The sequence below is a fragment of the Apostichopus japonicus genome, chromosome 11 (genome assembly GCF_037975245.1).
Source record: "Apostichopus japonicus isolate 1M-3 chromosome 11, ASM3797524v1, whole genome shotgun sequence".
In the NCBI taxonomy this organism is placed as follows: domain Eukaryota; kingdom Metazoa; phylum Echinodermata; class Holothuroidea; order Aspidochirotida; family Stichopodidae; genus Apostichopus; species Apostichopus japonicus.
In genome coordinates, this window is record NC_092571.1 from 6,427,294 (window position 1) to 6,427,500 (window position 207).

Here is a 207-nt window from a genome sequence, read left to right on the forward strand (position 1 = left end):
ACATTGACATTTTGAACTCATTCTTTGTTATGAATTAGAGGTGGTAAGGTTTTTGATTTAATAAAATGTAGTTTGGTAATGTCACAATTTCCATTACAATCCATGTAACTTTATAAGTGCACTTGTAGATATAGTGTCGTCGTACAATCGTAAGAATTGATGAAAGCACCATTGGATATAAAAAGAAAAAACATAATCATGAGTAAC